The following is a 25,960-nucleotide window of genomic DNA, read 5'->3' as shown; positions in this document are numbered from 1 at the left end:
TTTGCAGGGCATCCTCCACACCCTCTGAGCCACGTCACGCCCGCAGCAATGCCCAGAGGATCCCGGACGCTCCGGCCAACATTTGGGGCTGGAAGAGGTAAATTTGGTGCTGCAACACCACCTCCTGCCCACATCTGTCCACTGCCCCTGTCTGGTCACTGCTATCCCTGCCTGGGATGCACTGGGAGCACTGTCCAGCACTGTCCCTGCCTGCTCCCTCCTGTGTCCCCCTGCCCCAGGATCTCTCCCTGAGTCCCTGCGGTGCCTCAGGGCATCCCATCACCCTGTGATGAAAACACGGGCTGGAAAAGGCTCCTGACTCTGGGCAGGGAGGCTGGGAGGGTCTCGGGGACAACGAGAGCAGCTGAGGGGGGGAAAGCCAAACGTTAGTTTTCTGTTCAACAGCAATTGCCTTAATTTGCTTCTTTCAGTAACAAGGGGCAGGCTCAGGAGTCCTTTTGCTCCTGCCATTTGCTCACTATCAAGATAGCAAAACCTCCTTGGCCTGAAAATGATTATTTTTCTTGACAAATCCTCCTGCTGCTGCCTTTTCTATTAATCTCCCTCTGTCTCTTCAGAGCAAAGAGAATTACAGCGGCTGCTCAGAGCACATTGCTCGTCTGTCCTTGAACCCGGCTGGCAGCCCGTTGTTAACAGAACTGAGCAAATAGCAGAGAGAGGAATTTCTACAAATATTCTCTCAAATTTGAAAGCAAATTTCCACCCAGCAGCACAGGCAGCTCCTTTGTGGTCCCGTCCTGGGAACACTGCAGCGTTTGCCCTGAGCAAGCAGAAACACAGGAAGCACAACTCACGCTTCTGTTGACTCAAACAGAAAGTGTTATTCTGACTAAAAATACTCAGTCTGAACAATGATTAACTGGTGATTAATTTCAGAGTTGGAGGAAAGGGCTGGAGGTGGCCACATCCTCAAGTGCTGCCCTAACACTGGTCCTGAGGTCCTTGTCCCCGGTCATGTGCCAGGACAGACCCTGGACATCCTTGTCACCGGCTTCAGCACTGCACAAGACCCTTAAAAAGTGGAGCTGTTTGGCAATTCAGACAAGACAGGCATCCAGAATTTGGGATCCAGGTTTAAAGCCCCTATTACTTTCTGCTGAGCACTTAGGAGAACCTAATCCAATTGGCCATATGGTCCTGGGCTCCCTCCAATCTAATCCACCCGTCCCTTGGGCATATTGGAGGGAAAAGGGGGGGGGGAAATTGGAAAAATGTAAATCACATTTTAATAGACTCATAAAAATACACAAAGTGATGACCGAGAAAACTTATCAGATTTTATGGGCATGTGGGTTGCTCGGCAGAATATGGAAATGCCACTCAAACAGCAGAGCTGTCCTCAAAACTCCCCAGCACAATCCAATTTGTGCCGCTCGCCAGACGGAGCAGCCGGAGTGACTCGGTGTCTGCATCACTGTCACCTCTGCTTCTGTGTCTGCATCACTGTCACCTCTGCTTCTGTGTCTGCATCACTGTCACCTCTGCTTCTGTGTCTGCATCACTGTCACCTCTGCTTCTGTGTCTGCATCACTGTCACCTCTGCTTCCCCAGCTGCATCACTGTCACCTCTGCTTCTGTGTCTGCATCACTGTCACCTCTGCTTCCCCAGCTGCATCACTGTCACCTCTGCTTCTGTGTCTGCATCACTGTCACCTCTGCTTCCCCAGCTGCATCACTGTCACCTCTGCTTCCCCAGCTGCATCACTGTCACCTCTGCTTCCCCAGCTGCATCACTGTCACCTCTGCTTCCCCAGCTGCATCACTGTCACCTCTGCTTCTGTGTCTGCATCACTGTCACCTCTGCTTCCCCAGCTGCATCACTGTCACCTCTGCTTCTGTGTCTGCATCACTGTCACCTCTGCTTCCCTGCCTGCATCACTGTCACCTCTGCTTCCTCCCCTGCATCACTGTCACCTCTGCTTCCCCAGCTGCATCACTGTCACCTCTGCTTCCCCAGCTGCATCACTGTCACCTCTGCTTCCCCAGCTGCATCACTGTCACCTCTGCTTCCCTGGGGTGCCACTCAGGGCCAGCGGGGCCGGCACGGCTCGGCCCAGCTCAGCAAAGCTCAGCCCAGCTCAGGATGGCTCAGCCCAGCTCAGGATGGCTCAGCACAGCTCAGCACAGCTCGGCCCAGCTCAGGATGGCTCAGCACAGCTCGGCCCAGCTCAGCCCAGCTCAGCCCAGCTCGGCCCAGCTCGGCCCTTCTGTACAGCCCGACGGCTGCTGCCAGAGAGAGAACCCCAGGGTGGGGGGCTGGCTGTGCCCCACATCCCAGCGTCCTGGGGGTCACACAACCACAGAATCACTGAGGTTGGAAAAGCCCTCCAACACCATCAAGTCCAACCTGTGCCCGATGCCCGTGGGGAGAACAATTTTCCCCAAGAGTGCAGGATTCAGGCAGAAATGGGGATGCAAGAGCCTTTGGCAAAAGCTTTGAGACACCATTCCCAGATTCCTGCTGGCTGCACAGTGTTCTCAGCAATGGTAATTCAGCCAGTGACTGCTGTTGTTTCAAAGGAAATGTTTGAAGCATTGACAGGCGATTGTAGAGAGGAAAATAGGTGTTGTGCAGGTGAGCTGGTGAAGTTCACCCCTCTAATTGCTCTGTAATTGTGCTGCCTCACAGTGGAGCTCTCTCCCGAGCCTGGGTTTGCCTGAACACGCTCGCAAAGAGCTGTTTTGTTGGAAGAATTTAATTTTTGCCATTATGTTGTCCAGCACAGTCCAGCTCTGGGTACTTACCACCAATTATCCGTCTGGTATAAAGCTAATGTTGACACAGAGGTCCTCGATGCATCGACTCTGGGAATCTGCCAGGAAGGATGGTTTCAAGCAGAATAATTAGTGGGCACGGATATCCGTGTAAGATGCCCTTGAACTGATGGACTGTCTTTATTCACTGGGATGTGATCAATTCTGAGGTTTTTCTTTTAGACAAGCCCTTGAATTTAATTCCATTCTGTACAGTAAGGATTTCTTGTCTGAAATTCACTTTGCATCAGGAGAGCCCTGTCTGAGCTCCCCCATTAGCTATTCTTTCCCCTCATCGCAGGGTCTTAAAGCACTTTACATGGATTAACTAATTAGCTCTCTTCATAACCCAGGCTTTAAGTTAATTTCCCCGTGTGCATTATAAGGACGATGTCAAGGAACAAACCTCCCTTCCCCCAGCTCCTTCCCCTCCCGCTGCTGCAGGTACCTCTGAGGGGCTGGGGGGAGAAAGGAGCCTGAAATCCCACGGGAGGGTGACATGAAAGCAAGCAGGCCTGACCCCCCCGGTGCCTGTCCCCCCTGCGTGTGCCCTGCTCGGGGCTGCAGCCGGAGAGCCGGGAAGGGAGAGAAGCTCCAAAGCAATCCAGGGCCAAACACTGTGGGAAGGATCTGGCAAAAGGGCAGCAGGAAAAAACCAAGAGCAGTGGGAGAAATGAGGGGAGAGGAGGGCAGGGAGGGAGACCCAGCCAGGTTGGGGCCTTTTGCTCTGGACGGGGTGTTTAGGCAGGTTGTGCGTTGGGGACCCTGCCAAGAGGGAGGATCATGTCCAGGAGCACATGGAGCTCTGGGCTGAGCTGCCACAGCTCCAACTGCCCCAGGGATGCTGCCAGGGCACCAGGGGGTGTGGCTTCAAAGAGGGCTCTGAAGATGAAAACTGGAAGTACAGAGAAAACTGTCAGAGAGCAAAGCCACGTCAGGGGGTCACGTGCCAGGCAGGGGCTGCCACCTCCTCGTGAGGTTCTTTGTGTCCTTGGAGGTCCCCTAAAGCTTTGGAGGTCCCCTAAAGCTGGAGTCCTGGGACTGCACCTCACCTGGGAGGGTACAGGCTGCCTGCAGACACAGGGGCTCCCAGGAGCCTGCAGGATCCCTCTCTGGAGCTGTGGTGATCCAGCAGAAATCCTGGGCTGGGCCTCTCCCCCATCCCTTGGCCTCCTGTGCCTGGGAATTCCTGTCACACAAAGGCTCCTCACTAATGGCTGCCCACCCGCAGGATGAACAGATCCAGTTAATATCCCACTGTGCAGCTCCCGGGTTACCTCTGCAAATGAGCCTCAAACACGAGCAGCACCAGGGCAAGGCAGAGCACGGACGGGATTCCCTGCTGGGGCAGAAACGGGGTGACCACGAACAACAGCGAGGGGCACACCCAGCCTGAGGGGCAGCTGCCAGAGCCCAGGAATTTGGACATTTTAATTTCATTTGGACTAATTTTTATGCCTAAATTTCTCCTGCTGCCATTCAGAGCAGCTGCGTTTGCTGCAAGCCAAGGAAAAAACTTGTGCGTCTCTGCCTGTCTTGTCTCTCTCCTGCTCTTCCCAAGGGCTGTGATTTTATGTTTGTTTAGAGATAATTTCACTGGCCCCTGAGTTTACCAACCACTCTGACTCTCTGTACTGGCAGGTCACTGTGCTCTGTATGTGGAGGGTTGTTTACAGCTGCTGATGCACTCTGGAGGCACCAGGAACAACCACTGCCATATATTAAATGCTGCAGTGTAAAATAGGAGGAAATTCATCTTTTATTTCTCTCGCTTTATAAACTCCTACTCATGTTCTATTGCTGTTCTTGTAAGTTATGAAAAGGTTTATTTTTTAGTAAGCATGTTCCATTTTGGCATAAAAAAAAAAAAGAGCAGTGTGTAAAGGGAGGATACAATCCCTCCTGGCAGATCCTGGGAAGGAGTGGGCACAAGGACGGGGAGAGATTTATCTGAAGGAGGAAGGGAATGAAATGAAGAGAAAGGATTTACACCAAACAGCAGGGAAATGTGCGAGCAGGGAGAGCCCTCAGGCACAGGAGAGCTTCCAAAGACAAGGGCTGTCACGCTGGGATCGTAATATTTGGGGAAAATTGATAAATTGCAGAGCATGGGAAGCTGGCAGGGATTCTGGACCCCAAATGAAAGAAGGTTTCATTTGCAATAAATATCAGGAGCGAGCAGAGCCCCATCTCCTTCCTACCCCCTTTCCTCTTGGCTGCAAAGCTCTGTGGATTTGGGAAGCCTCTGGGAGAGGGGAGCAGCGACACAGGTCTCCTGAGTGCCCGAGGGTCTCTCCCGGGTCACAGGGAAGTTAATTCTCCCTCTGATGAGGCCCCTGGTGATGGGCTCAGGGCAGGCTGGTGGCCCGAAGCCTGGCTGGGGTGGGAGCAGCTGGTTTGGTCACGGCCTCATCATCTGAGTCTCTGAAAAGTGACCTTTCCCCACCTGGTCGGAGGGGACTGAGTGACAGCACGGGGCTGATGGCAGCTGTAAATCTTGGTCCAAGAATGAGTTAGAGATGGAAATTCATTGCTGCACCTCCAGCAGGTGGTAAAACCCATTGTAAATCTCTGAAAGGCTTGTCAGGACGCTAATGGATTGAGCTCCTGATGCTTAAATTTCACAGCTTCCCCTTCTCCCAAAATGTCACCTAGAGGACTCTGCAGAAGGACACGGGGACAGAAATGAGCCCCTTGGCCTTTGGTGAGCTCTGACAGTGGGCACAGCCCCAAGCTCTGGCACTGCAGGGGAGGGATGGGGGCTCGTAGCCGAGACACAGCCTGGGGCTGGCACGAGGAGCTCAGCTCCTGCTCCACCACAGCCTTGGGCCAGCACCCACCAGCCGATGCCACGGGGTGTGGGTGACCTCCTCTGCCCAGGTGGACATCCCCAGGTCCCCACATCCTCTGCCCAGGTGGACATGTCCCCAGGTCCCCACATCCTCTGCCCAGGTGGACATGTCCCCAGGTCCCCACATCCTCTGCCCAGGTGGACATCCCCAGGTCCCCACATCCTCTGCCCAGGTGGACATGTCCCCAGGTCCCCACATCCTCTGCCCAGGTGGACATGTCCCCAGGTCCCCACCTGTGCTGCCTGGATGGATTTGCAGCCCCCCAGCACCTCCCTGCTGCTCCCTCCCCTCCTGCACTGCCTTTGGGCCCCAGGACAGGGCCTTGCCCAGCTCCAGCCCCATGGCTGGGGTCAGCTGAGGGTGCAGGGGGTGGTCAGCCCTCACCATGCCCCCACCAGCACTCCCCCCATGGATTCACACCTGAGGACAGTCTGAGGGCAGAGCCAAACTCAGCCAGCTCAGCTGCCCAGGGAAGGAGCTGGGGCTGACCTGGAGCCTGGCAGAGGAGACAGATGGGCAGGGGGTGAGTGGCATTAACGTGCCCACAGCAGCATTAATTCTACCTCTGCCTTGCCCAGGTGAGCAGCGCTGCGGCAGCACCTCCCTGAGAGGAGGAATGATGATCCCTATTTATCTTGTCTGGCGTCTCAGCTCTGGAAGCATTTTTAATTCCATTTCTCCATTATCCCCCTCTTTTTGTCTTCCTGGATGTAAGTCCCATTAAAATCTGTCTTGTTGGCTGCTCTGTCGAGCAGGGGAGAAGGATTTCAGGTATTTCTCTTCTGAAGGTCTGTCCTGACTCACAGCAAGTTAACCCATTGCTATTTCTAAGCTCCTTCTGTTGTATCTTCTTTCATTTCGAGTAAACAAAAGGCAGATTCTGCTCTTGCGAAAGTTCTGTGGTCAGAGGAATTGCAAAATTAAAGGGCTGTTATTTTGTTTAGTCTTCATGTCCCTTCTGCAAAATCAGCTGTGGATTTGCATAAACAGATCCAAGGGGTTCTGGGAGTCCTGCATCCATCTCACTCCTGCCACGCTCAGCCAAAGGGGAAACGAGCTGCCAGGGCTGGAGGGATGTCGTGTGCAGGTCACCTCCTGCACAAAAGGGATATCATAGCATGCAAATGTCGTTTGTATTGTGATCATTAGCTCGAGCTGTGGGAGGTGCCTCACATCAGTTAAATTCTGCCAGGGGCTCCTGCAGAGCCACGGAGAACTTCTTAAGTGCACAGTGGCATTTAAGAGATTGCTGCCTGCTCTGAGCAGATGTTCCATGGATTAGACAGCTCAGTGTGCAAGACAGCTTCAAATGAAAACAAAAAAAGCTGCAATATTTATGGGCCGCTCTGCATGTGCTGGAGAACTGAGAGGAGCACACCACGTCTGGCAGTAAAGGTACAACCAGAAATGTACCTGCAACCCCCCGGAGCTGGGCTTCAAAGGGAGAGCAGCAGTGTAGGCTGCTGCAGGGGTGGCTGAATTAGCACTTCTTGAATGTTTACAGTCATTTACACAATTCTTCCCTGTGAGGGTGGGGAGGCACTGGCACAGATTGCCCAGATTTTTAGGAGTTTACTTCTACCTCTCCTTGGCAGTACAGACATGGACAGAGATGCTCATGCCCTCAGCCAGCCTTCCCCTCAGTGCCTAAACAAGTCCTGAGGAAGGAGGAGGAGCAGCACAGCCAGCCCTACCCTGCCCTGCCCTGCCCTGCCCTGCCCTGCCCTGCCCTCCACACCACAGTGACCTCAGGGAAGCAGCTGCTGCTGCCCCTTTTCTGCCCAGCACTCCTCAGCCCCTCTGAGGGGGGCTGCTCCTCTTCCTTGTGCTTCCCTTTAAATCTGCTCCCACAGAGCTGCCCTCTCCCTCCTTGGATGAGTTCTCCTGTGACATCCTTTGCCCTCTCTGCAGGGCTGTTATTTCCAGGGCTCCTCCAGGAGCTCTGCTGTGCAGAGCTGGCAGGAGGTGGCACGGGGCAGGCAGGGCACAAGCGAGCTCTGCACTCAAGTCTGGTGGGGGGAAAGGGTAAAGCCTCGGGATCCCCCCTCTGCTCCCTGGGGATCCTCTCCAGGGGCTCTCCAGGTGCCTGTGCCCTGTGGGGCTCGGGCCAGCCCCGGGAGCAGTTTGCTGCTGCACAGTCGCTATAGGTGGCAGCATTGCAGAGCCAGAGGCTCCTCGGCTGGGCTGCCTGGGATGGTTCGCACACAAAACGAGAGCAAGTGCGATACAGGTGATCCCGAGCACAGACACTCCCCTCGCTGGAGCTGCACTCCAGTGCTGGGCTTTCCAGCAGGAGCAGCTGAGGCACGGGGCAGGCTCCTGGGGCCTCCTCCTCCTCTGCCCTGAGCCTTGGGTCACTCTCACCTTCCCCAGAGAGGTTTTCTCACCCAAGCTCCTGCTCGGGGCTGCGAGCAGACACCTAATGCTCCGGGTCCCCCCTGCCCCTTTCCCCGAGCTTTCTGCAACGCTTTCTTGTAATTGCCGCCCTTGTGCTGGGCAGACCTGCAGAGGAGAGCAGCTGGGCAGCGAGGGCTCGGCAGTGCCACGTCCCTGCGGTCCCGGGGCCGGGACCCGGGATGTGCCCAGCAGTGCCCGGGGAGGAGCAGGGAGGGAAGGGAAGGGTCCTTGGTTCCCCTCACTTCTGGGAAGGGAAAAGGGGGCAGAGGAGATGCTCTCTGGGGACCGGGGTCTCTGATTTGTGCCCTACAGGGGAAGGCTTCTGAGCAGCAACAGGCAGGAGCAGCTTCCTGAACTAGGGAAGCAAATGATTCCTGAGGGCACCAACTGAGAACAGAGCTGGGAAAGGTCCCATCCAAAGCCACAAGTTTCCTATTTATTTTCCAGTCACAACACACTCTGTAACCTCCTGTTTTACTCAGAAGGGAAAACCCTCTGTTTATTTATTTATTTATTTTAATTGAGAACCCTGGTGGAAAACAACCTTTGCTTCCAGAAGCAATTACATTCCATCCCTTAACTGGATTAGGTAACTTGATAAAACTCCAGTGGAGAAATATTTGCTCATATTTAATCATTTGTTGACTTGGCACCTCACGGAATAAAGCAAAATTAAATAAAAATGTGTAAAGGGCAACCTGCTTGCTGATAAATCCAACCCACTCTGAGCAGTTTATTACAGGAGCAACGATCCATTAGCTCACACATAAATTAGAATTGTGCATCCGGTTTATGGAGTTGCAAATTGTCAGCTGCTGCTGTTGTGTCAAAAATCGGCTGTGCCAGGAATGAAACACAGTTGTGGATGGAGGCCAGGCAGTTTAGGGTTAGGCAGGATGGAATGCAAAAGAAATTCAAGCCCTTTATATATTTTCATAGTGTATCATGGAATCACAGAATGCCCTGAGCTGGAAGGGACCCACAAGGACCAGTCCAACTCCTTGCCCACACAGACACCCCAGCAATCCCACCCTGTCCCTCAGAGCATTGTCCAAACCCTCCTGCAGCTCTGGCAGCCTTGGGGCTGTGCCCACTGCCCTGGGGAGCCTGGGCAGTGCCAACCACCCTCTGAGGGAAGAACATTTCCCTGAGATCCAACCTGAGCCTGCCCTGACACAGCTCCAGCCCTTCCCTGGGTCCTGTCACACAGAGCAGAGATCGGGGCCTGATCTTTTGTGCTGCTTGTACAAACAAAGCAATCACATGTCTGCATGTTAACGTGGGCTGCAGCCACGGAATGAACCCTCTGTTAGTCCCCTGAAAACAAACCTGTCCATCTCTCAGTCACAGCTCTGTGTTATCAGTGCCCAAGCGTGGGAATCCAGCCCCTGAAATGAGATCCAGCCATCAATATTCTCCCTGGGTGTCCCTGCTGCTGTGCTCCTTATTGCAGGTTGGAGCACCTCCCGAGGAGTTTCCCATTATTTCTCAGCCCAAAAGGAGGGAGTTCTGCCCTGCCTGCCTGAGGCTGCTCCTGCTCCCTGCGTGCTGCTAACGGGGAAATGAGAGGCTGGGGGTTCCCTGGGGTTCCCAGGGGATCCCTGTGCGGCTGCAGTGACAGCAGAACAGCTCTGGGGGGAACTGCAGCAGAACTGGTTCAGCCAAGTACTGGCACCATCAGCCCCCACATCAGTCCCCACACGGGGCTGTGGCACAGGCTCCCCTGGCAGGGTCCATGGCTCCCCTCGATGCTCTGCAGGGATTTAAGGATCTGCAGAGGGCACAGCCACAGGGCAGGATTACATGTGCTATTGTCTGTTCTGCCCCTACACTGCAGAGCTGTGTTTAAGCTCCCTCAAGGCCCAACACCCCAGTTCCCAGGCTCAGCTGTCCCTTTGCTGGTGGCTGCAGCAGCTCCAGGCCCATGGGGAGCCAGGGCTGGGTGACCCTTTCCTGCCAGATGTGCTGATTTAAGTGGTGGTTAATAACCCCAACTCACCTGCACGGGCAGAAGAAATGAAATCAAAAAGGTTCTGCTTTATTTGTTCTTCTTAATATGAAATTCATGCCCTGATTGCCTTTGCTCTCTCCAGCCAGGCTTCTGGGAGGTAAGAGATTCAGTTCATGAATCTGAATTTGGGGAAGCTTCATCTTTTGAGCTTTCTGTTCAGGGAAAGTTACTTGATAGCCCGGGAGCCAAGGGGGAAATACATTATTGAAAGAAAAGCTTCCTTTTTAATCTAAAATTCAGCAGGATCTTTGAGATGAAAAAGGTTATTTCCAAGAGTCTGTCCAGCATATCTTGAGGGCTTCTCCTTCCCATACAATAAGTAGTGAGTGGGAGGGAGGGAGGATAGAGCCCCAGTCAGAAACAGGCTGCTGTTCTCTCTCAATTACACCAGCATCCCACCTCCTGACAGGGGAGTAGCAATTCCCCTTGCAAAGAAGTGCTTGGGGGCTGGTTGGAGAAAGAGGAGAAAGTAATTATGGCTAAACTGTGCAAACAGGGACTCCTGGGAGCAGCCCACGGAGTGCAGGGGCTACTCCCAGGAGGAACGTGTGAGTTAGAACACTCCCACCCGGGAGAGCACTTACACTGGAGCCTTGGTCCCTTTGAACTCAATTTGCTGAATGCTGGCTGAGAGCATCTTGAAGCCCAGAAAAAGGAATTAGGGGATGTCTGAGGACAGCTGGATGCTGGGGCGTTCCCACGTGGACCGGGGCTGGTTGCCAAGAGCTCCCTGCAAGAGGGGCAGTTTTGGGGCACTGGCTGCCAAAGAGCTTTGGGGGAGACCAGGATGAAATGCCTTCTCCTGTGAGATGCAGACCCCGTTCCCATGGCCCTGCAGGGCTGAGGATGGGATGCTGGAGCTGCTCCCCTCGTGAGGCAGCGGGAGAAAATCTTGTCAGAGTCAGACTCATCCTTGGGAGAAACTTGTTTTTCTCTCTGACCTGGAAAGGCTCCAGCTTTGCTTCTGCTCCCAATTTAAACCCATTCTCTTGCCACGGTCAATTATTTTAAATCCCCTCCCTGGCCTGTGCTGTGCTGGAGGAGCTGCAGCAGCAGGAGCCGTGTCTGTGCTGTGTCTGTGCAGGGGAACAGGGACAGGCTCTGCTCCTCCCCGGGGATGCCATTAGGGGGGATTTGTGTGCAGGCTGCAAAGGCAGCAGTTCTGCTGTCAGCAGTTTTTCCACAGCCACTCACTCAGCCACGCTCCCCTCCACCCCTGTGGGTGGATTTGGGGGCTGGCTGTGTTAAAGGGAGGCTTTGATCCTGCCACTTGGATGACAAATACCAAATGAGACAGTTTGGACCCAAAAGATGTCCCGGCCAGCTCTCCCTGGATTGTACCCAGTGCTGAGCACCCAACTCCTGCCATCCAGGGAATCTCACTCTTAGAATCACAGAATCACAGAGGTTGGAAAAGCCCTCCCAGCCCAGGGATCCCCCCTGTGCCCGATGCCCACCCTGTCCCCAGCCCAGAGCACTGAGTGCCACAGCCAGGCCTTCCTGGGACACCTGCAGGGCTGGGGACTCCAAACCTCCCTGGGCAGCCAACCCTTTCCATGCAGGCTCAATTCCATTTATTTTGAAATGCCATTAAGCTGGGAGGAAATGTAAACCCCTCTGCTGGCACCAGAGAAACAGAATTACACCAATAAGGTGCTCAAAGGAAATTATCTCTCCTACCTGGTTTTACTGGGAACAAAACTTTGGCCCCTGGGATTTCAGCTCCCTGGCAAAACTAATTATAAGATATTCATAAATTCAAAGTATTAGTTATGCAAAGAAGTTTTCTAAACAATCTTGATGTTGTTCTCTCCTCAGTGAACAAAAAGTATTAGAACTTTCTGGGGCATTGTACATTCTCTGTCATTATTCCCACTGTTATTTTGGTGTTGTTCCCTACGTCTCTCCCTGCACAGGAGCTCAGGGAGCTGCAGGTGGATTCCCCCACAGTCCATCCTGCATTTGCACCTTCTCCTTGCTCCATGAGGCTGGAGCATGTGGAGTCCTATGGACTCCTCCTCATTTCTTGCACTTCTCTGCTCCCCCTGCCCTGACACCATCCCGTTCCACAGAGCTCCACCCACGGGCTGGAGGGACCTGCTATTTTGGACAAATAATCCCCTTCCATGTCTCCTCACCCCAGTTCTTGCCCTGCCCCACACAATGTAATTTTCCAGCATGCTTTTATTCCAAAAGGAATCACCCAGCAAACCCACCAAAGCCTTTATCTGAGGGGAGCTATCAGTTAATATTGGTTAAAATAGATTTTTCTGAGCACAGAGTATTGCTTTTTATTTTTTTTTAACACTTAAACTGCAAAAGGATGCCTTGAAGATGAGATTAGTTCATTATTTATAAAAGCAAAATCCCTCAGAATGTATTAAATATGAAAACATTGTATCGGGGTGTAAGATTTGGGAGGATTAGGCTCTGAAGTGTAGACATTTATCTCCGACCGCATCGCATCTGCATTCATTCCGTGTCCTGCTGTACCTCTAAACAGCGAAACTGCTCTGCAGAACAGAGGATCAAAGCAGGGAAATGCAGATCAGAAAGCAGGGAAATGCAGATCAGAAAGCACGCTGTGCTCGCTTAGGAACCAGAAAGGGGCTAAACCCAGTGTAATTGCTCCTGTGGCACACGAGCCCTGCCAGGCCCCGCAGCCAGGGGGGTTTGGAGCTGCTGGGGGGGCTGCTGGGGGTGCAGAGCTCCCTGAGCCCCTCGGGGGGGAGCACGGGGGGATGGCTGCAGGGGAGTGCCCTGGGGAGATCCAGCCTCTGTCACTGCCCAGGCTCAGCCCCCTCTGCATCCATCCCCAGGAACACCACACCACAGCATCCCATGGCCAGAACAACAGCTAACCTGGGCACAGGCTGCTCCAGCCCACCCCTGAGTTCACTCATTAATTTTTCACTAATCCAGACCTTTCCCCTCTTTGCACTGGCTGGAGGTTGAGGTAACAGCTGCACTGCAGCTCTATCCCTGCACCTTTCCTTTCCAGCCCAAAGGCAGCATCCACTTCACTCTCAGCCTCTGAACTTTATCCAGTCATTTAAGATTCCTGAAAAAACCAGGAAATCAATATGACTGATCTAGAGCCCCTTCTGGTCAGCCCTCAGCAGCCCTGGCATGGTCAGCTCTCCAAATCGGTACAATTGAACATTACTTTTTGCATTAATAATTGCCCCTGAACATTCCCCTGAGCCCCTGCTGGATGGAGGCCTGGTGGCATCCTGACAGGACACGCTGGCACAAGGACACCTCCTCCTAAACAGGAATGTGGAAAACTTGGGTGTTTCTGCCTTTCCCATGGGAACACTGTGTCCCACTCAGAAATGCTGGGAAGTTTGGGGCTGAGCCCTTGAAAACAGGTGCAATTTCAGGTGAAATTCATTTAATTTCTAAGGAGTTTTTATTCTACACTGGGACTAATGTCAGGTCTTCTGGAAACGTTCCCAAGGTTCACAAAGCACTCCAGCGAGTTTGGAATCACTTTAGGATGATTTATACATTTGGAGAGAAACCAGGCTCCCAGGCTCCCTCTGCCTTTGACCTGGACACAGCTCCAGCCTTGATTTATTCCCTGATTTATCATGTGTGGTTTTTTGCATAATTTCAAATCAGAATAAAATTTGAATCCACAAAACCACGCAAAGACTGACAGCCTGGTCTGCAGCAATCCCTGGTGGATGATTCATCTGCCTTATCTCTCCAGTGTGCTCATCTCCCAGCCCAAATGCATCCAAATCCCAGAGCAGAAGTCCCATTGTTCCCAGGCTCTGTGTGTTCCCACAAAGGAAAGCTCATTACACCCGGAGTCTGAGTGTGACAGCAGAACCAGAGCACTGCCACAGCCTGTGCTCACTGCTCCCAAACTCCTCTGCTGTCAACACAGAATTCCCTTCCTTTATACATATTTTAAGTGACAAATCCATGGAATGAATCTGGTATTCTTTGTTTGCAAGGGAGAAGAGAGGGGATTTAAATGAAGCAGATATTCTGCAAGAAGCCTCAGGAAATCATTTACCAGCAAGAGGGGAGCCACGTTATCAGCAGAATTTCCATGTCACATTAGCCAGGAGTAGGAATGTTCCTCTTTCTATCCAAAATCTCTTTGCAGAATTAGCAGAATACTGTTGCTTTAATGCATTTTTCTTGTCATCAACAGTGCAAATCCTCTCATCTGTGCTGGAAACCAGGAAAATTAAATTTGTGAACTAGTGTCCTTTCCAAACCACACTGCAACAGGAGCAGAGGCTTCAAGGTTAAAAAGGCTGGAAGTTGCAAAAAAAAAGAGTCATTTTTAGCCTTTAGGAACTGCTCACACAGTGAGTGCCAGAGAAACAACTGGTTGTTCTGTCCTGCTGCTGCTCCATCTGGATCGGGAACGGGAGGGCAGAGAAACCTGAGGTTTGACTCTGGCTCTGCTCCTCCCTGGAAACAGGTCTGGGCACGGACAAACCAAGGTGGTTTTGGGGCATCAGAGGCCAGCAGGTCATGAGCACCCTCAGAGCCTTTTCTGAAACACAGGAAAATGGTATTTGAGCAGAAAATCTTTTTCCCACCTCTCTCATTACAAACCTCGTTGCTTTTAACTCCACTGGCCCAAAAGCCAAATACCAGGATCCAACCCCGAGCAGGTGAGTGTCATCATGGAATTCAGTGGGGCTAAGGATGCTCCTGTGTTTAGGATGTGCTTAGGCTCACAGTCATTAAGCTTGGAAAAGACCTCCAAAATCATCCTAAATCCCTTTCTACATTGCAGCCCAGGTGCTGAGATTTCTTAAACTCAAAAATCTCACTGTAAATTTCCACTTAATGGAAAAAAGTGGGGAAAGAGCCCCACTCCTCCCTGCTCGGGCTGCTCCTTCCCCACAGTAAATCCCTGCTTGGCAAGGCAGTGCTGGTGGGAAAGCCTGGGTGTCCATCCAGTGCAGCTGGAAACGGGATTGTTCATGGAGGCAGCTGGCAATGTCTCCTGAGCAGCTCAGCCCAAGGTGGCTTTGACCCCGGAGTAACAAACCCTGTGGAGTCAGGCCAGGCAGGAGCCAGACACAGTGGGGGGACACTGCACCCCCTGAGGGCTGGGGGGTCGTGGGACCTGCTCCCAGTGCTCTGGGGGACAGGGCTGCCACGGGGGTGGGATGGGGTTCGGAAGAGCTTTATGCTTGGATTAAAAAGGCCTAATTGAATGTCCTGGTAGGATAAGACACAGCTCCTGGTGTCCTGGAACAGAGGCAAATCCCAGCCATGAAATATGCTCAACTGATCTGCCTCTGTAGCAAACCACTGCCCCGAAACCTCTTTATTCCTCCTCACAAAGGCTGAAAGCCATTTCCTGGCACCAGATCCCCCAAATTTCCAGTTAATAAGCCGGCTTTGTGCTGTTGACCTTACACATGCTGGCAGAGCCAGATTTTCCAGCAGAAATGAGAGGCCAGCAGCCAGCTCGTCCTGCACTTTAGAGCTGTGCAGCCTGGGGAGGGCAGGGCAATGGTCCAGCGGTGACTGGCACCCTCGGCGGAGCGCGGTGGCACCGGGACACTGCTGAAATTACTTTTGGATGCTCTGTCAAGCACAAGATATAAATTGCACAACGTTTTTAAATGTTTTGGAGAGATTGCCTTTTGAGTGGCACCCTCCATTCCGGTGAGTCCAGGAAGGTGTAGAGAATTCATTTGCATTTTTCATTTTTATCGGTGTCTTTTAGCCAGCCTGGACCAGGAGAGTGAACCCAGCTGCGTGCATGATGCCAGGAATGGCTCAGCCTCCATCTGCTCAAAGACACAAATTTGATTTCCCCTCATCTTTATTTTCATGTCAAAAATTCTCTCCTCTCTTTCAATATCCTTTTTTCTCCCTCTTTTATCCCTGGTGTAAATCGGTGACTATCAAATGAAATGAAATGGAAGGGAATGGACTGCCTGGAGCTACTCACGGCTCGGGAACTCACTACACCTCCTAATAAGCCATTCCCTATTTATTTTTAGCAGCACACCATCCCCATCTCTCCTGTTATTGTTGAATACTCAAGGGGTGCTGCTGCTAAACATTATGACTTTCTTTCCTTTGCTTAATTACGTGCCAATCAGTGTGGAGCAGAGTGTGCTCTCAGCTGGTTGCTGGATAAATTTGGAGTGCAATGCAATTCCAGACATTACTATGGAAATGGGCATTTCCAAACCCCATGTTGTTGCAGTTGTGGTGGAAAGAGGTGCCAGCTGTGTTTCTGGGGTGCACTGGGAGCAGCTCATGGCCCTCCATGGCCAGTCTGGGCATTTCCAGCTCAGATCACCCCCCCAGGGCTTAGAAGAGAGGGTGATGATTTTTGGATGTAATAACAGGAAAGGCCATTTTTTGGTCCCCAGTTGTCTTGTTTTCAGTTTGTCCACGTACTTTCACCTGTTCAGGCAGGAGAGTGAACGTGCCCTGGATAAACTGACCTGCCCTTGGCTGTTTCTGTGAATAAACCCCAGGTTCCAAAAGGTGCCTCCCCCCCCCCACAACGGAGCTGCCCAGGGATCCACAGAGGAGCAACAAATCAGCCTTTTACCAGCTTGGGGATTTTTTTTTCCTCTTCCTGTGTCTTTGCTCTTTGTTGTTGTTTTAACATAGCTGGAAATATCCTGTCTGCTGCTAATGACTAGCAGGGAAAGCATACGCTCGCAGGGCTCTGGGGCCGTGCCGAGTCGGCTGCTGCTCCCCATACACTGCTGGGATAGATTTGCCAGCATTTCAATTAGATCATCAATAACCCAGTGCAGCTGCTGAGAGAAGAACTCAGATGTTCATAAATGTTATAGTCCATTAAGTTCAGATACTTCAAAGGCAGTTTGGAAAGAAAGTCATTTGTTAGGCTGAGTGTCAGTATAGCGGAATGCAAATCATGCTGGATGCCAAAGAAAGGGATTAAAAATGGAGTTTAAAGGTCAAATTAACTTAATTTGACCACTTCTGACACATAATGCAACTCCCTGACTTTTAAAATACTGCAGCCCTGTGCCAGGGTAAGGAAGGCTGGGTGCAGGGTGCCCAGGGCAGTGCCAGCAGCAGCACAGGGACACCCCAGCAGCTGGGGGGTGTGGGGTCTGTGGGGGGGTATGTGGGTGTGGATGTGTGTGGGGGGTGTGTGTGTGCACTTTCCTCATTCAAAATCCATGTGGTATTTGCTGCCTCTAAAATCAGAAAAGCAAGTCAGTGCTTCAAGTACAGCAAATATTGAAAGAACTGATTAACACCACGAGAGATTTTCCCATTTTAAAATGATTTCCTTTTGGAGCAGGCAGAGATCCAAAGCTCCTTTCCCAGGATGTTCTCCTGCAGCCTCCCTCTCCCCTCGGGAGGCCGGTGGTGTGCACGAGGGAGCAGCAGCTGATTTGTGGGGCTTTGGAAGCAGAGAGGAATGCAAACATCAGGGTGGATTAACAGCTGACAGCAAACGCGGCCAGCTCACCTCGGAGGAGGGATGGCACGACAGGGAGAGGGAGGAAAACACTACATCACTGTGCAACTGCCAAACTACAGCTGAGATTCAACAGCAGAAGAAATCTGGGCACGGCATCTGCTTTCAGCAAGTGGAGCTGCAGCCCAGGAGCTGAGCAGATTGGCACCGGCCGGGGAGCAGCACGACACCTCCTGCCCCAGAAACACGGACAGGACGCTCACCTGCTGCCCAGCACAGAGAGCTGGGAGCTTGAGGAGTCACAACAAATGCCTTCCCCACCTGGCAGGGGCTCAGGTAACCAGGGAGATCTGTCCTTTGCAGTGTGTCCTTCCTGACGTGGCACATATGGCCGGGCAGGGTCACCCCAGCCTGTTCCCATCCTGCTGCTCCTCCACACACACTCGGGGCTTGGCCTGCAGGAAGCATTTCTGTGACTGCCTCGCTGGAAAACTGGGGGTTTTATGGAAACAGAGAGTTTTTCAGCAAATACTTGCTGCTATAAAGCAAGTTCCAGAGTTCTGGATGGCTGGTGAACCAGTTACATGAAATGTCTTTGCCAGATTTTCACCTCAAATGTGACAGTTTTTAAATTTCCTTTAAAAAACAGGGCGAGGTTTCTCAGAATGCTGTGCCAGCTTTGCCCAAAGCTTCTGGGCCTTGGCATGCCCAGCTGCAAGGACAGGGACAGCACAGCTGGTTGGTGTGACTGGGGTTCAGGGTGGTTTGGGGCTCCATCAGCAGTGCTGGCAGTGCCAGGACTGTCCTGGTGCCAGGGACAGGAGACAGGGAGGGTTCTTGGCACTTGCAGAGCTGGTGATGAGGATCTGCAATGGAACACACGAGTTCAACCTCATGCCTGAAATATATCTGGGGAAACAAATGAAAAGGAGGTGGGGAAAATTCAGGAGGGAACAAGGCAATGGTTTTCCTCTTTCCCTCAAATCAGCTTCCTCCAGACAGCACAGAAGGAAGATCCACGGCATGTTCTCACTGTGAGAGCCTCACTCCTGCCTCCTTCCTTCCCCAGCCCCAGGACATCCCCAAGGATGCTCCAGGCAAGCTGGAGAGAGGCAGCCTCTGGCTCACCCTTCCTGCAGGGACCTCCTGCAGCAGCAGTGGAGGAGCTGGAAGTGCAGCTCAGGGAAGGGATGTTCACTCCCTGGGGAAGCTGGTAAGATCACAGACAAGGCAGAATGAGGTGGCTGTGCTCCCAGGTTCCTGCTGGGTGCCTGCAGGAGCCCGTGCCCAGGGCTTGGAGCTGCCAGGGGAGCTGCTGGGCTCTCCCCTCACTCCTCCTCCCCTTGTGCTCACGTTTTTAAGTCAGGCAGGGTGGCAGGAAAATCCCTCCTGGAAAGATTATCTAAATATTTGGTTCATCATTTTCAGTGGTGATACCGTCTGTGAGTAATTAGGGGAAAGGAGGAGGGAGGCAAGGAGGAGGCTTTGGAAGTGATTCATTAGCAGGATATTAATGAAGCTCTTGCTTGGCCCTGCAGGGACAGAAGCAGATCGTGGTGACTCCCCTGGCCACCTCTGCACCCCGTCCCCAGCACCTGCCACAGTGCAGGGAAGGGCACTGGGGTGGACCGTGGGCATGTGGGAAAATCCCAGATGGAACGGGATGGGATCAGAGCAGGTACAGGAGGCAAGTAAAGGGAGAAACTCCTGAGCACTGAGCCAGCTGAGGCATCCACACTTCCCGTGGCTCTTGCAGTGACTGGCATTGCCCCACTCTGCTGCAGCTGCTCTTCCCTGGGCGAAGCTGTGGGAGAATTCAGATCAGGTTATCAGTTCCATGGGAGCAGGGAGCCAGGAGGCAGATTTGATAAGTGCCTGCGATGGCTGATTGAGATGGAGAGAAGAGGAGCCTCCGGTTTAACTCCCACCTGACCTTTCGAGAGGGAGGCAGTGTGTTGAAAAATGCCATTTGGAGCTCTTAAAGGTTTTATGCCCCTGAACGCCTCAGAGCTGTTTAAGGAGAATGATATTCAGCTTGTTGAGGCCCTGCCAGCTCCTGCTTCCCCTCACAGCAGCGCCTGCCTGGTGGGAGGCTGAGAAGGATTTATGAAAGGTCAATATTTGAATGTGCAAAACTTACTAAGTCTATCAGAGCATGGGGAGAGCTTCTGCACCAGCTCACCGAAAATCAGCCTCGATTTCCACTCAAGTAAGGCAGCAGCTGGAAAAACTCTCCCTGGCTCCAGTGGTGCTGGCTCTGGTCAGCTGTGCACAGGCAGCTCCAGGAATTCCCCTCCTCCGCTGGCACATCGAGGTCTTGTCAAGCTGCAGAATGGAATGGGTGGAACAGAGTCTGCCCCAGTGTGCCCAAGATCCCTCTTCCTTCTCTCAGGGTCTGTAGATCAACAGGACAAGTTCCTGTGGGGGCTGATGTGAGCTGCTGCAGAACCAGGACACTCCTGGGGAAAGGGAGAAGCATTCCCAGTCTGTCCAGGCTGGGAAGCCCTTTCTCAGTGCTGACCACTCATTCTGGGCAGGTGACACCTCAGAACCACCTCTCCCAAACTGCAGACATGGAAAGCAAAGCTGGAAAGCAAACTCAGCTCTGAATCACAATGCCAGGGAATGTTGCTGCTTGTTTGCACGATCACAGCAGCTGCAGCTTTCACAGGTTTGTGGAAAAAGAACAAATTTCACTGCAGGAGAGGAGTGAACCCAGGGCAGAGGAGCTGCTGCAGCCACTGACATCTGCTGCAAAGCCAGTGTGAATATTTCATTTCCCACAGCCTAAGCTTGCAGGTGTCTCTCAGACGGGGCCGGGGGGTGATGTGTAACCGAGGGGGAGCAGTGGTTCAGCAGGAACATATGACATGAATTTGGTCCAGGATTGCAGGATTCTGAGCTGTGATTTCGTTCTCACTCAGCACTATGACAGGCAGCCGGTTAAACTTCAACAGAAGAGAGAAAGTGAGAAAAGACTCCTACTGCTTGGAATCAGTCAGAGGGCAAGATGTTCCCCATTTTGGTGGCACTTCTGGTCCCAGGTCAGGACCATATGCCAGGAGAGGGAGGCTCCAAACCCACCAGGCAGGAGGGGATCCAGGCAGGGCTGGGCAGGGGTTCCCGACCCCGGCTCAGGCAGCTCTTTGCTCCTCCTGCTCTGGAGCCCCAGAGATTTTGGAATCATCAAAATAAAGAGCAAGTGTTTTTGCATCTGGTTTGCAGCAGGAACCGAGTCTGTGTGAGGTGAGAGGCATGTGCAGCTCAGGGGAGAGGGGATCATCTGGGTGAATTACGGCCTTCCCACCACTTCCCAACACCCACAGACATTGCCCGATTCCTCAGTATTTAAACTCCTTTCAAGAGCTGAAGTGTCATTAAGTTTCCCATTTTGCCACAATTTACAATTAGTTTACCTCATTAAGCATTGTTAGAGCTGTCGGGGAGCACCTTGGAGGTTATCCATCACCCTTACTGCTCCTGCTGCGTGGGGCTGTGGAGGAGCAGGAGGCTCCTCGGGACTGGGGGCTCAGGATGGGGCTGTGGAGGAGCAGGAGGCTCCTCGGGGACTGGGGGCTCAGGATGGGGCTGTGGAGGAGCAGGAGGCTCCTCGGGGACTGGGGGCTCAGGATGGGGCTGTGGAGGAGCAGGAGGCTCCTCGGGACTGGGGGCTCAGGATGGGGCTGTGGAGGAGCAGGAGGCTCCTCGGGACTGGGGGCTCAGGATGGGGCTGTGGAGGAGCAGGAGGCTCCTCGGGACTGGGGGCTCAGGATGGGGCTGTGGAGGAGCAGGAGGCTCCTCGGGACTGGGGGCTCAGGATGGGGCTGTGGAGCCCTGAACTCGAGGGGTGACAGCTCCAGGGTCCCCCTCGGGAGCACCAAAGCCACAAGAGCCACAGCCCTGTGGCACCTGCCCCGGCCACGAGAGCCACCGAGAGCTGGGGCCAGGCTTTGCTCCACTGCAAACCCCTCCGTGGCCCTGAGCACCCAGCCCTAAGGCCACAGGGATTACTGCTCCTGGATGTTTCTTGGTTTAAAGCCTGCCAGTTGGGTAACTAAAGGCAGCAGAAGGAAGGGACGCACTCTGCACAGCACAAATGAAAGCAGCAGAAGCAAAAAAGTTGCTTTTTGCTAAATCCTGTGTAATAGAAGCCAGATAACAGCATGAGGTGGGGCTGCATTTTAGGAGAACAATCTCTGACTGTTCTGCATGTAAGAAGCTCTCATCCCTCCCAGCAGTTCTGGATCCATCCTGGTGCTCTTCCTCTTGTCTTTCCCCAGTACTTGCAATTTCTAGTGAGTAGTTAAATTTGACCAAAAGATAAAGCTCTCATTTCATAACCACTGCCTGAGGACAGTTTGAATCCAGAGATGAGTCCTTGCTTAACTGATGTAACTCAAACAACTCAGTTCTCATGGGAGCTGATTCTCAATTCTGGAAACCAAAACACTTCTACTGAGTCACCAAAATTGCAGAAAGAAGCGTAATTTTAAATAACTGAACTACAGTAATTTGATTAGTGTTACCCAGAGCACAACCTGCACACTGGCAGCAGGGGTGGTTAAACCACTCAGTCCCCTGTGTCTGTGTCCCTCTCCATCAGCATGTTGGGTTTTTTTAGGTTTCCAACGGTGATGCTAAAAATTGCCCTACAGGTTGTCTTCTACCCCTGTTTGAGGCTCCAGCCCAGGGAAGCAGGGGGGACACCAGAGCTGCCTGGTGACACTGTTACCCCAATTCCCATAATAAATCCACACACCACCAGCAGGTATTTGGGATTTAATTGTTTTGATAAGCACAGGGCACTTTGCCAGAGAGTCAATTGAACAAAACTGTGGCAATTAGCAGAGAAGTTCTCCCTGCAGAATTGCCTCTTTAAGCTCCATTCCGATTTACAAATGAGATTGGATAAGTGGGGATGTCTGTGCTAATCCCTGTGCCCAACCCCTCCTGCCCCCACAGACCGGGCTTTGCCCAGTGCTCTGACCTCCCACCCGAGTATTTGTGGTGATCTTACACACACAGAGAACAAAAGGTGATTTACCCAGTCAAGTGAGGACTATATTTTGCAGAGAAGTTCCCACTGGACGTGTATCTCTGATTGTCTCCAGTGTGGAGCTTCAACCTCATCTTTTCATTGTGAGAAATGAGTTTATGCAGTCACTTCACCTCCCAACAGCCCACCTGGAGGTCACAGCAAAGGGCTCACTTACTCACAACCTGTCTGTCCTGCATCTCTGCAGGGGAAGCTTTTCACAGTCAAACACATCTACAGGGAAACTGAAATCAGGAAACGGGTTCTTTGAGTTTATTGTCCCTGCATTTGGAAAGAAAGATGCTTTGTTTCCTCCCAGAGGGGCTGTGACTGTGAGATCTGTCTGTGCAGGTGTGAGCTGCTATTGATGGGTGATCAGAGCAGGTCCCTGTGCTGGGGCAGAGCACAGAGATCAATGAGCAGCAAGTGCAGGCAGGGCCTGGCACCTGCCTCGGTTCTGCAGAGTCCCCAGTGAGCCCCAATCTTTGTAAAAGGCCAGAGAGGGAAGGTCTTTGTCTGCAGGCACTTGCTGGTGTCCTCCAGGGCAGCAGGAGGCTCCCAGCCAGGTCAGGGTGCTCCCTGTCAAAGGCCCAGGGACAGTCCCCTTTGCCAGGTAACCTCCTGAACTCGGTGTGGCTGAGCTGGAGAGGGGTAACTTCTTCCTGGACACCAGTGTTTGCCCCAGGACAGATGAGGAGCCAGGGGACGGAGCAAGGAGGCTGCTCTAGTCCACCTGTGGTTTTCCTGTAAGTCCAGGATGGGACCAGAGCCCTGCTTTACTAATTCCCTTGACTGGCAGCAGGTGTTCACAGCAAAACCAGCTTCCAGAACCTGTCTGGCTGTGCAGAATCTCGAAATGGGAACAATTGTCCCTGTCACCTCCCCTGTGATAACCCCAGTGGGACACGTGGGCTGTCGGGCAGATAAAGCTGCTGTTGATGTGGAACACACTGGGCCAGTCAAACCAGCTCGAGCACTGCCTCCTGCTTGGCTAATTAATTTTATCTTCTACTCAAACCTCAGCGATCCTCAGCCCCGTAGAATTGATTTCAGGGCAAAGGAGGGATATTTGCTTCTTACAAGCCAACTCCAGTTACAAATCTGAAGCACTTGCTCTCTGTAATTTGCATCAGCGTGTTCTAAAGTAGGACACAGCACTTGGATGGTTTCTATTTTGGGAACTTACAATGTATTTTTATAATGGTTTTTTCCTTCCCCTCCCTTCTCTTTTCTTTTCTCGGAGACAAACAGCAGCTGTGTTGTTGGCACAGTGCTGAGGGAGGGAGGCAGGAGGTTACCAAGGGCACAGAGATAAGCAGTTCTGGTGTAAATCAGATCCTTCACAAAGCTGAGATTAGAAATTGTCACTTGTCTGCAAATAAGTGATGATTTCTTGCCCTCCCCGTATGCGCAGGCACTTTGATTTCCCATTCAGATGGTTTCTAACACTTCACTCTGGAGTGGCAAAGGCAAGGATCAAGTCTCCACTCGTCCAGGAAGGACAGAACCTGGCTGTTCTCAGGACAGGCCCAGCACACGGACTGACCCTGCCGTGGAGCCACCACTGAAGCAAAGAGCAGTCTGGGGCAGCAGATCTGGCCCTGTGTTGGCCACCCAAAGTCTCCAGGTGGGTGCTGAGCCAAGCCTAGGGGTGGCAAACCCAGCAGGACAGGGAAACCCCCACGTGACCCTTCAGAGAGCTCTGCACAGGCTGCCAGGGCCACCAGAGGGACCAAGAAAACCCCTGGTCAAATAAAGGAGGATTAACCCAGGCCCAGCTCAGGACACGTGCTCAGCTCTAGAGCCACACTTCTGGTCCATGGGGCCCTGGGACCCCGGGACAGGCTGGGCAGGGTGCTCATCCCTGTGCCCAGAGGCTTTGGACAAGGAGAGCTCAGCACAGTGATCACGTTTGGCTTCTTGGAAGGCTGAAGGATGATCAATAGTTGATTAATCTAGTGAAGAAATTAATGTATTAAAAGCAGTGACTGATGTCAAATACATTCTCTCTTGCTCATCGATTTCCTTATTTTTAACCTGCATGTGCCAAAGCTCTGAAGCCCAATTCCAGTGTGCAGCTGGCACATCCATCTCTTTAATTTCATATGGATATAAGTTACTGAGCAATGTATTTGATTGAGTAAATGTGGTGCCATTGATTTTGTGGCTGAATTATCTGACTTGATTGGCACCGTGTCCCATTTAATAGAGAAAGCAACCAATCCAATAAGTAATGTTAGTAATTGGGGAGTTGTTCTCTAAAGAAAGATCACTTGAGTTTATAGGACTAATGTTTCTCGGTTGCAGCGTAAACCGGATAAATTTCCACACGAGCTGAACACGATAACATTTCTCTGGGTAATAACAACCTGCTGGGCCCCTGGTGCAGCTCCAGGGCTCTCGGGCAGCCCTGGCCCTGCAGCTCCCACAGCTCTGTACACTCACACAGAGCTCAGGCACCAGGGCCAGCCATTCATTAACCCCCCAAAACCTCTGAGAAATGCCCCAGACACTGGGTGTGTTCTCACAGACACACTGATGGTACCACAGAGTGACAGAACTCCCTGGGCTCAGGGCAGTGCCTGGGTGGGGGACTGGGAGCAGGAGCAGGAGCAGCCTTTACACCAGTGGGACTGAACCAGAACCACAGGGTCACTGAGGTGGGAAAGGACCTCTGAGATCACCAGTCCCCCCTGTGCCCAGTGCCCACCTTGTCCCCCAGCCCAGAGCACTGAGTGCCATGGCCAGGCCTTCCTGGGCACCTCCAGGGCTGGGCACTCCACCACACGTGGCTGTGTGACCACAAACCAAGGACCTCTGCCTTGCCTGAACACCTTCCCAAGCCTGAATCTGAGGCAAGCAGTTTTATCCAAGGTGATGCTCAATACTAAGATGAAGGATATTTAATTAAATGTTATACTCAACAAATCTGATACCAACAATTGTCTGTCAAGTTCCTGTAAAACTGATAGTAATAAAAGCAGAACGACTCATATACTGATTTTTCAGCCTATGCTGTATTATTTTCACAAGAGAAACCAGCACACAGCGATTGAATTCCACGCTGATATATTACAAAATGCAATCTAGCCATAATGCTGATGTGACAGCCAAAAGGAGTGCAGATATTAGCAGAAGAAAGTGATTTTTTTATTATACTATTTTATCACTGGATGGAAATTTCAGGACTCAAATTTACCATCACATCCACACCTGAACCTGAATATCTGGGAGGTCATTTACTGCGCTGCACAATAGAAAGGAGTCAGACAAGGTAATGCATAATGGAAATCAGAGCAGGGCTCCCATTTGCACAAACACTATCAGGGGGATCTAAATTATGGGCAGATTCACTCCCTGATGATGAATACAGAACATAACGAGCGGGGAAGGACAGACCCCGAGGGAGGAGGAATGTGCCACTTGTAGAGGTGTTTATCAACACAGAGATATGCTTCTGTATCTTAAAATGGTATTTTTTCTCAAAA

At 52.2% G+C, this 25,960-nt stretch overlaps 1 protein-coding gene and 1 long non-coding RNA gene across 2 annotated transcripts in view; one reads left to right on the top strand and one right to left on the bottom strand.

Moving 5' to 3' along the window:
- The window catches only part of CSF3R (colony stimulating factor 3 receptor), a 61,085-nt gene that overhangs the window by 22,278 nt on the left and 12,847 nt on the right, over positions 1–25,960 (bottom strand). The gene's annotated exons all lie outside the window — the stretch shown is intronic.
- On the top strand, positions 22,411–25,473 carry LOC135402262 (uncharacterized). Its single transcript, XR_010425068.1, has 2 exons — positions 22,411–24,099; positions 25,003–25,473. It is a non-coding gene; the product is annotated as an uncharacterized LOC135402262 (long non-coding RNA).

This window comes from Pseudopipra pipra, chromosome 24, assembly GCF_036250125.1.
Source record: "Pseudopipra pipra isolate bDixPip1 chromosome 24, bDixPip1.hap1, whole genome shotgun sequence".
In the NCBI taxonomy this organism is placed as follows: domain Eukaryota; kingdom Metazoa; phylum Chordata; class Aves; order Passeriformes; family Pipridae; genus Pseudopipra; species Pseudopipra pipra.
The sequence above is the reverse complement of the archived record's forward strand: the minus strand, read 5'-3'. Positions and strand labels throughout refer to the sequence as shown.